Genomic DNA, 10,526 nt, shown 5'->3' on the forward strand with positions numbered 1-10,526 from the left:
AGTCCAGCATCCCTTGGGTCTTATTTTTTTTCAAGGCTCTCTGTCTCTCTCTTGAGATAACCTGCTGTGAATGGCAGGTATGTCGTTTTTTTTGTTTACAGCATTAACTTTTAATGACAGACACTCCTGAGGTCATGGGGTCATTCGGCAAGAAATCGCACCATGTAGCGAAGTCTCCTGACCGTGTGTGTCATAGGTAACATGGAGGGAAGCTTTGGAGAAAGACTTACGTCATGCAGCTTGCGCTAGCCAATTCCTCTTGAAGCCATTATTTTTGTTTTCCTGGACATGCCAAAGTCGGCCCCATGTGTGGGCTGACACCTAGCCCTGACCAGAGAAAGCCACGTGGGGCCTACTTTCACCCATTTATTTTTTATGTCAAGGCTTCGAAACTTGCCACACACACAACAAAAATGGCTTTCAGGAAAGGAGAGACAGTACTGGCTCACTTTTTGGTGAACGCCTGAACCGCGCCGTGAGGGAAAGTATAAACGAAGGAAGAATGAAAGAAGCACAGCAGAGGAGGACTCCGGTAGACTTTTGACCACCATGGGATCTCCAACACACTCCAATGTTCACTGACATCGTGCGATACAGGGACACCTTTTGAGTTTCGCCTCCATCAAAACGCGGCTCCGCAGAGCTGAGGAGCCAGAGGAGAAATGAGAAGGGGTCGGCAGTTTTTGAAAAAAAAATTACCGAAGACACCTTGGAAATTCGAAAGTGTGCTTGGCGAAAGCCTTGTGGTCAACCCACTGTCGCTTCCCCGAACCGCTTGGCGCGGAATCACTGGGCCGCTTCGGAGCCATGCGTCTCACTCACTCGACTGCAACGAGACGTCTGGCGAAGGAGCGGCGGTGCAGCTGCCACAGCCGACGCGCGTGCGCTCGTTCTCCCGCCAGTGTGTTGCGTCACAGTTGCTATAAAGCCCAGTTGCTGTGCACAGCTGCGCCCCCCACCGGCGCGCCGGTTGCTAAGGAGGGGAGGAGGTTGCGTCGCTGTGCGGAGGAGCGCCCACACAGTTGGCACGATTCGAGCGCACGGACGCACACCGCGAGCATGAGCCATTAAAGGCTTTCGCCTTAAAAGGGAAATGCGACGCAAGAAAGCAAGTGGTAAGGGGTCGAAGGCACTGGTCAATGGTCGGCACATAGGAGAGAGGGATCGCGGGCGGACTGCGTGATCGAGGGCGTGCGTTGCCGCTGCATCTGGACAAACCGTAGCCTGATGCGTTGTGCCGTGCATTGCCCAGACTTTCATCTCCCGCCCTTCTAGGAAGGCCTCGCTACTCAGCTGCCGTGACCTGCAGTCCCAAAGGACCTTGGTCGCCACTGCGCGAGGGGCGTTAGACGCCACTGGGGCTCCGGAACAGGAGCTCCCCCTAGATCTGTGCGGACCTCGGCCAATAGGGTATGGGCCCAAACACCTCCTTGTAGATAGTCAATAAATGTTTACCACCACCAGTGCAGTTGCTCGTGCTCGGGACCCGGCACCTAAGCGAGAGGAAAGAGTTACTGAACGCGCTGCGCATCACCCACAGGGCAGTATTCGACACCGCCCCCGTTGAACCATGATTTAGACAACTTGTGCTGACATTCTTCACAGCATCGTTCGGATGAATGAATGTCGGCGCTATGCTGCCGCAGATACAGGCAACATTTTCAAAATTCTAAAAACTGATATGGGTATTACGGTGCACTACACGCCTAACAAAAATTAAGGAGCCTATCAGTAATAGTTAACTATTCAGTATTAGTTAACAAGCCTGCTAGTTAGCACATCTTAAGTGCATTCTGATTTACTACACCGCTGGCAATGCTATGCCGAAAAAAGTGCTGTCCTATCTAAAAAAACCCTATTTTTAAAACTTGTGTAAAGTCTTAGCTGAAACTCCCTGTATATCTGCCCTCTCTATACCACGGTCGTCACACCAGCCACTTCTTGCGAGCTGGGTTAAATACTTCAGGGGAACGCTCGACAAGGCTATGTGAAGAGATACTGTGTAGCGGACGATCTGGCAGTGAAGCTGCACGTGGTCACACTGAAGAACTTTTCCTTTTGTTGCGAAAGCAATACTACGCCAGCCAGCTCGGCTCGTCGCGTGGTCGCACTGCAGCCATATGTCGTGGCCCATGAACGACCTTGAGCCGCCGTTGCCTAGCAACGCCGCAGCCGCGCTAGAACAGATGGCACCGCCGTCGAAACCGCTGCCGTCGCCGCTCGCTCCACCAGAAGTGCTCCGCTGGGGTAGAAGGAGAGGAGGTGTCGCCTCGGGTGGGTATATATATATATTGGATTCTAGTCGTTATGGAGAGCGCGAAATGAGAGGCAACAACGAAATAACGAAGCGAGGAAGAGACAACGCGCTCAATTGCTTTCGCAATTCAACTAGTGTTAACCAGAGCTAAACCACAGCCAATTTTGAGATAGCAGTCCCACTCGCGTATTTCTTGAGCTGATAGCAAGCCTGCTGACCTGGCGCCCCGCTTGAACTTTTTTGTTTGAAAAAGCTTAGGCAAAAGCGGTTTTCCGAACGAAAATTTTGCGCTTGAAAAAGGCAGTTTTTCCCCTTCCCCTTTAAATGCGCCCTTGATGTAGAGTCCCCATCAAAAGTATACACCCCAAGGGGATTGCCTCTAAGCTGTTTAGCAGGGTCCCCTAGCATGTCTAGCAGTACAAAGCTTGGGAGCACTAAGGACGCGAAGCCATTCCTGTTTCGAGAGATTACGGTCGCTGAGGACGCATAACGAAGCATACTGCAGTCTGCAGCCATCACAGGCCAGCCCCTTGGGCTGTATACTTTTGATAGGGGGTGTACGTATGCTCCTAATTAAGATCTACGCGGTTACGTTTATTGCGAAGCAATGTACTATACTATATGACGGACGATTGAGCGTGGTTGGGTCAAATGCGAATTAGGTGCGCTCTCGCTTCGGTTTTCACTTCGGTTTCGGTTCGAGGCTTGGTTCAAGCGGGAAGTGCGATCGCGGTGTGTCGTGGATCCACTGCGCATGGATGCGACATCCAAAGTACAGCGCGAGAAACTGGCAGTTTAAACACGCGGCATGTTCGGCTGCGGCGATGACGCAGTGGTTTAATGGAGTGGCCAGAGAAGCTGTTCTGTTCGCGCCGCCTCAGGTTCGAAACCCAGTTGCGGCCATAGCCTGTTATAGCGTAAAGTGTTTTGCATGGCCATTAAGCCTGTTGCCCACAAGTCGGTGGGCCACCTTCCAGGGGCCTCGGGCAGACAAACATCGGCAAAATCTGAGATTGAAGGTTCAGTACTAGCACAATAAAGAAGCGGGAAGAAGCCATTTTCGACACTTTCCGGACTGCAGTAACCAGTACGCGACATTTGGTGGAGGTGCTGACCTGCTATCCTGCTGTGCTGCTCACGATGGAACCTAGTGTACAGTCAACGCCCGTCATGCTTCGCCAACCCCGTGAGCCACCGACTTTCCATGGAGAGCGACACGAAGATGTAGAAGACTGGCTGGACGTGTACGACCATGTGGCAGCGCTGAACGCGAGACGACAGCGCCAAGTTTCGAAACGTTTATTTTGCATTGGACGGCACTGCCAGAACGTGGTTTGAAAACCACGAATCTTCCCTCACGATCTGGGCGACCTTCAAGAAGCAGCTACTGGGTATATTCACTAGTGTCGTACGGAAAGAAAGCGCGAAGGTCCTGCTGCAGTCACGTATTCAACACGCAAGCGAGACCGTGACTGCGTATGTGAAAGAAATGAAACGCCTTTTCAGGCGCTCCAACCCTGACATTACTGAAGAAAAGAAGCTCACCTTTCTTATACACGGCGTAAAGGAGCAACTGTCCGCCGGCCTTATACGTAATCCTCCAAAAACCATCGCGAGTCCGTAGTCGAAGCTTCTACCATAGAGAAGACCCTTGACTCCCTGACCCATCACTACAACCATAGTCCTTCAATGTTGCTACAACCGACCACTTCAAGTGCTGACGACAAGCCCCCCAGAAAATACCCCTGCAAGCCCGGATAACCTGCGAGATCTAATACGCGCAATTGTTCGCGAAGAACTTCGCCGACTGCTGCCATCCCCAACACAGCAGACGCAGCAGACTCGGGTGACGTCGCTTACGGACATCATCCATGAAGAAGTACAGCATGCACTTGGCCCCTCGTCACCGACGACACCAACGGAAGCTGAAGCCATGGCCTACGTCGCCGCACTACGCAGTCCTCCGCCCCGAAGAGACCCCCCTAAGCTCTCTTCGACGGGCACCACCAGCTCGACAAGAACGACGTCCCCTAGTTCCCGCACGCCAACCTTAGAAGCGACGCAACAACTCTAGGAAATGCGGCGAGTGGAGGACTCCCGACAACCGCCCATTGTGTTTCCATTGTGGCCATGCTGAGCAGACACAGATAGGTGCTTTGTTCTTCATCTGTAAACTCTACACGCCCACATCACACCCGACAAAAGTATGGCGCCGCGCAAAGGGGTTGTTTCTGTAATTGGCAGTGAATTATTGCCTGTATTAGCAACCAGAGAACCAGCAATCGTAGATATTTACTTTGTGTTCTGTAGTGACGCCGTGTTGTTCTGAGAGATACTTCATCGAGTTCTTATAAGGGGCGTTAAGATCGTGCATTACACTAGATTTCAGTCTCTAATGGAATTATAAAATACCGTGCGGTTTTTTTTGCGCTGATGCGATTGCTTAATTTGTACTTGAAATGCGGATAAATACCTCGAAGGGCGGAGACAGCCCTCGTCAGAATTTTTCGCGCTTTATGCCCAAAATTAGTTTCCAACTATTCCAGACCCATACATGACTGTCTAGACTGTGAAAAAGCCGCATCATGAATCGACATGCTGAAACACTGCGTTCAGCGAGTTCTATATTTAGAGATCAAGCCGCCGCGGTGGTCGAGTGGTACACGGCGCTCAGCTGCTGACCCGGAAGGTGAGGGTTCGATCCCGGCCGTGGCGGTGGCGGCCGAATTTCGATGGAGGCGAAGTTCTAGAGGCGCGTGTACTGTGCGATTTCAGTGCGCGTTAAAGGTGGTCGAAATTTTCGGAGCCCTTCACTGCGGCGTCCCTCATAGCCTGAGTCTCCTTGGGACGTAAAACCCCATAAACCATATATTTAGAGATCAGACCACCTTAGTGCTGTAGGTATGTGCTGCGCAAGGGCATCCTCCTGACTAGTTGCCCTTCCTTGACGCATGTGTGCGTCTCGATAGATTTCGGTGGACGGGTGGTGTGACTGCGTGACAATGACGCGAGAATGTTTGACGGGTTCGCAAAATGCGGCCCGGTAGAAAAAGATATGAAGAGTGCCAGTGAGAGAGAGAGAAAGAGAGAGAGAGAGAGAGAGAGAAAACTTTTATTTAAAATGAGGAAGGTTGCTCGAGCAACTTGAGTGGCACCCCTAGTCCAAGGCGCCACTGGCTTTAGCTGACTGACGGACTTGCTGAACCAACTTAAGTTGCTGATCCAGGTTCGGTTTGGTTTATGGGGTTTAACGTCCCAAAGCGACTAAGGCTATGAGAGACGCCGTAGTGGAGGGCTGCGGAAATTTCGACCACCTGGGGTTCTTTAACGTGCACTGACATCGCACAGTACACGGGCCTCTAGAATTTCTCCTCCAAAGAAATTCCAGCCGCCGCGGCCGGGATCGAACCCGCGTCTTTTGGGTCAGCAGCCGAGCACCATAGCCGCTGAGCCACCGCAGCGGCGCTGATCCAGGGTCTCGCTGGTCAGGGCCACCTCCCACTGCTCATATGTTGGGTTGGATACAGTTAAGTGTCTTGGTTTCGTTGTGCATTCCCACGATATGTGGTAGAGCGTAGGGCAAGCTCCACACCAAGGGCATGTATTCTGATATTGAGTGGGGCTAATCTTGTGTAGGATGAACAAGTTAGGGAAAGTGTTGGTCTGAATTTTCCTCCAGTCTATGGCTGCGGAGGAGTGAGGTCTTTCTGACGCAATAAAGAATAGAAAAAAAGCTGAAAAAGTCAAGCAGTATAACATATTCGGGGGTGAAGCTGGGGGGAATTCGGGGTTCGAATCCCGCTCGGGCCTAGGTTGCAGTGAAGTTTTTCAACTGGACGCCATTAGAACAGAAACTTTCGCCATGTTTCGGATAATCGGATAAGTTCTGCTTCATATTTGTCCTTGTGTTCGGCAGCATGTTCAGCCACACATTCGCGGCGGTTTCTAGAGGATGTCCGTCTTAGTTTGCCGGGAATGGGAGGTAGAATTATTTCATGCTTAATAAGGAGAGGCTGTTGCGATATTTCTTTGCACGTCATTCTTGACTGTGTCAGAAGCTGTTTTAATTGACGCACTGATTTAGTGCCAGACTCAGCATGCCAAAACTCCTATCCGTGGCCTCGTTCTGGCATAAAAAAAATGTACTCAAAAAGATTGCTCAATATAAGTGCATGGAGAAGTAGAACAATTTTATGTTAATGCAGCTGAAAGTGTCATAAATGATCCGCTTTGATCATTTGATTCCAAAAGGTTATGCTAAGCTAAAGCTTTGCACGTGAAGAAAAATGAAAAGAAATGTCTACGTATATGTCTTATTGCTTCCAATATCTTGTATTCTGACATTTTTGAAGAAATGAAAATGAAAAAGACAGAACAAGAGAGCCTAATCTTTCATCGCGCTATGGAATTGTCATACTCAGTATACAAATGTTGCAGCTTTTCCTCATTTTTTAAACATTGCCAGTTCTCTTTAAAGAGATGGGCACTTCATCGAAGCGTTCCGTCATGATGTAAGAAAAAGCTAGAACCTGACAGAGCTTTCGGATATAAATTCAAGGCCTTGGCCACGAACTATTTACTTAGAGACGAGTAGTGAGTTCCTGAGATTCAGATGAAGTCGAGTGTTGTGAGCTTGTGTGTTCTTCTAGCGCTGATCGCAATCTCAGAGTAAGCATGAACTCTTTTCATTATATATCTGCCGCCGCGGTGGCTCAGTGGTTATGGTGTTTGGCTGCTGCCCCGAAAGACGCGGGTTCGATCCCGGCCGCGGCGGTTGAATTTCTTTGGAGGAGAAATTCTAGAGGCCCGTGTACTGTGCGATGTCAGTGCACGTAAAAGAACCCAAGGGGGTCGAAATTTCCGGAGCCATCCACTACGGCGTCTCCCATAGCCTGAGTCGCTTTGGGACGTTAAACCCCATAAACCAACCAATCATATCTATAGTGTATTTCCATTCCAGAAACCAAAAGGCACGAAGCAATTGCAATGTAACCATATAGCAGTAATCGCATATCAGTTTTCTTTTGCCAATATGTTTTCGAATGTCACTGACAGGGAGAGGATGCAAGTTTTCCGAAGCATTTGTGATCGCCGTGCCCGCAATAATCTCGGCTTCGTACTTGTTTCTAGAGATAGCGATAATTTTTTGCGGGCCATAAGCGTGCTGCTACTGCACTTGGCGGAGTATTTACGTAGATTGCCCAGTCGCGTCACCTTATCGCACACTGTTTCTTGCTCGCGTAACATTTGCTTCAGGCACCGGATTGCTGCTTCTACACACGATATTTTACGCTCGAGTTCAGTATCATAAACGACGTTCTCCTCGCAATCTAACAGCTCATGTTCATGTAAAACGCCGTAGCCATTTTATTTTAATTTTTTCGAGCTCAGCCTGTTCGTTTCCTGTTTTGCAGAACGCAACCAAGTACATCGAAGCCGAGACTAACATGGTAATACCCTGCTTAATGGTTCTTTAATATGTTTGACAAGTATACTGGATATGAAACAGTCTTAAGGGTCTTTTTTTCGGATATTTGCTTTATTTTTGTCGCACCATTATTGGCTTAAACATTTCAGGGCATTTTTTCAGTTCCAGGTTTGAACTGTCCAGTTTATCACTTGGAAATCTGGCAGCATCCGGGCTATCCCAATGGCTTGTACCAACTATTGTTTTTTTGTGTAGCGGTTTGATTTCGACAATTTCTGAGGAAATTTACCGTATGCACTAGACTAAGGGTCGCAGTTTTTTTTTTTCACAATATTGGTGTGCGGCGCGCCTTACACAAAAGCGGAATTTTCCAGTTCATTTTTATTTATATTTTGGGGAAACTACTTTATTTCACCACACAGTATGGCGTTATTTCTGGTACCGTCTTTGTCAAAAGTAACCAGGCTGCATGGTTTGCTTTTAGCTCGTACAGTGGAGCCCTTACAGCTCTTCATTGAAGCTGAAATGGTCGTTAAAGGTAAGGACTGGGAGTCTTCTTTCCTTCCAACACGTTTCGATCTTTAGGAAAGCCACAAGGGCTCCACTGTACGAGCTAGAAGCAAACCATGCAGCCTGGTAACTTTTGACAAAGACGGTACGTAGTTGCAGATACCTTTAAGGTGTTTCATCGGTATCGCTGTCACCGCTGGTCGCGCCTGGCTCCTCATCATCCTCATAAATGAACGAATCTTTGGTTTAATCAATTCTATTCAAAATTTGTGTAGTTTCACAACATTTAAGACCAATTTCCAGGGACACCACACACCACGAATTCAAGATCAACGAAAAGATGAACTGCAATTCATGGTCCCCCTGGCCATACTGTTTTGGGGTTCACACTGTGGTCAGCCGCAGAAATGATCAGCAGCAAGTTGATCTTCGCAGGGGAATTATTTTTCAAATTATCGGCTGAAAAGTGTGTGTGTATGGTGGGGGGACTGCTGCCAATACTCAGGCGCGGCCCTTAGGCAGGTGTATGCGGTACTTGACAGTCTCTCACTTAAAAACCTTCTTGCCGATGGAATCTTGAGACGTAAGACACATACGCAAGAGAAAAATTTAGTGCACTATGTTTTGTAAAATTATAATACTTTCAATATTTAACAAAGAAAAGGCTTACTGGGAGTCAGTTGGTGGTGTGGATACTTCGTTTCCTATCGTATGCTTTCCGAAGAGGCAGGTTTTGCTGAAGCCCTGAAGTAATAACAGGTTGAATGAGTTTGCACTTTCAATGCTCTCATTGAAGTCATTAATTTTTCAGGCACGATATCGCTTCCAGGAGATGGAATCCACAGCGGCACAAGCTTTTTTGTCGTCCTTGGGTATGACTCCTTTGTAGCCGCCTTGAGGCTAAAACTTCAATCCCAGGAAACCTGGACAAACGCTTCTAGTTTGCACTGCTGCCAGAACTTGCTATGCAGCTTGGCGCTGTGTTCTCACAATGAACGCGGAAATTTCGAACTTTCGGTATATCCAACAGATTTTCTGTGGACTTCGGCAATAGTTGGTGTGAGGGTGGGAAGCATTTCAAAGGTCACATTTTGCAGCGAGGAGGAACAACCCGTGATGATCATCACCAGAATGTCTCGGGACTTCTTATACTTTCATACATCATACGTTTCATAAATCAGGCGCAACGCAGTCAAAGCTAGCGCTCTTTTTTTTGCGCTGCCTACATCCGCTTTAAAAAAATTGCTGAGGCTCAGCTTGGCTAAGCCTTGGGAATGCGAAGCATCCCACGGCGACGGCGCGAGGTGGAGGCCGGCTCCCTCATCCGATGTCACGTGGTGTGACGTCACGGTGTCACGTGGCGTGACGGCTAGGGGTCCCACGGCGACGGCGCGAGGTGGAGGCCGGCTCTCTCATCCGATGTCACGTGGTGTGACGTCACGGTGTCACATGGTTTCACGGCTAGGGGTCCCACGGCGACGGCGTGAGTGGTAGCTCTAGCAATATGCTTCGCATAAAAAGTGAGCAAAGCAATAAATGCTTTGCATGCAGGCTTATTACGAGATACGTTTGTCATGAGATTGATTAAATGCGCTCTTATTGCTGACGACATGCTGTTGCTTTCTCGTGCCTTAGACCACTTGGCCACAATACAAGCGCGGAGTAATACGCTCACCTTTATTTTTTCATGCGGACTACTTGCACAGATTTCACAGCGTTGCACCTCATGTATGAAATGGAGTATAGTTTCTCAAAATTACTGCTTTAAAATATCCCCTTTGAGTAACTCGGTGTTCATAACTGGCAGTTAATAGAGGACGCTAGTAGCCGATGTCCAGGAAAGCTGGGCATGTTAAGAGAACAGAGAGACATTGCATTAATTAAGCTCCGTCCATGCTTGCCTTAGCAGAAAGCTCTGCACAAAAATAACATGATTTTTATCTAAAGCGGACATTCGGCAAAGACCCCTAGGTCACACGAAATTCCTGGTCTCAGTGAAATTCATCATTGGTTCACAATCGAAATTTCTCATCGGTCTACAGGGCCTAGCGCGGGCAGTTGAAACACACCACAACGATCGAAAAGTACAGCGGCGATGACGTCACTACACAATTACTTGTGACGTCATTCCATTACCATTACGTAGTGCCTCAAAGCAATCCGCTTTACTGCATGATTGCTAGTTACGCCGTGTTGTTTGTCGTCTGCGAAAGCAGCAGACGTACACGTCCGGCTACCGGCGCTGATCGCACAAAGTGCTCCTGGCATCAACGAGAGCAGCAGAGGGACATGAAACAGTAAAATGGCTGCTGAGCTCACACGGAAAAGGAC

The sequence above is a fragment of the Amblyomma mixtum genome, chromosome 1 (genome assembly GCF_055824585.1).
Source record: "Amblyomma mixtum isolate Tamu chromosome 1, ASM5582458v1, whole genome shotgun sequence".
In the NCBI taxonomy this organism is placed as follows: Eukaryota; Metazoa; Arthropoda; class Arachnida; order Ixodida; family Ixodidae; genus Amblyomma; species Amblyomma mixtum.